Here is a 416-nt window from a genome sequence, read left to right on the forward strand (position 1 = left end):
AGTCCGACCAAATTTGACAATAAATCAGACTCAATACTCATTAAAAAGTCTATATACATTCCATGATTGTGATAAGATTGCTACATATTTCTCATCCTGACCTTTTTTTTGGTTTTGTCACTATTAGTTAATCATTCGTTATTAAATTGTGAGTAAAGTGATAAATAAATCTTAATGATTTATACTTTGGATAAATTAGTCTCTAAAAAATAGTATGAATAAAATCTTTTAGAATAGTAGATGTAGACATATTACCTTTAAATTAGGCCCTATAATTAAAGTAAAAATTTTTAATTTGAAATTTTGAACTAATTTGTCCATATTTATTATTCTAAAAGATTTTTATTGATACTTATTTTCTGGAACTAATTTGTGAATCTGTCTGAGATGTAAATTTTCATAAATTTATTTGTCAC

This window comes from Arachis ipaensis, chromosome B08, assembly GCF_000816755.2.
Source record: "Arachis ipaensis cultivar K30076 chromosome B08, Araip1.1, whole genome shotgun sequence".
NCBI classification, from domain to species: Eukaryota; Viridiplantae; Streptophyta; class Magnoliopsida; order Fabales; family Fabaceae; genus Arachis; species Arachis ipaensis.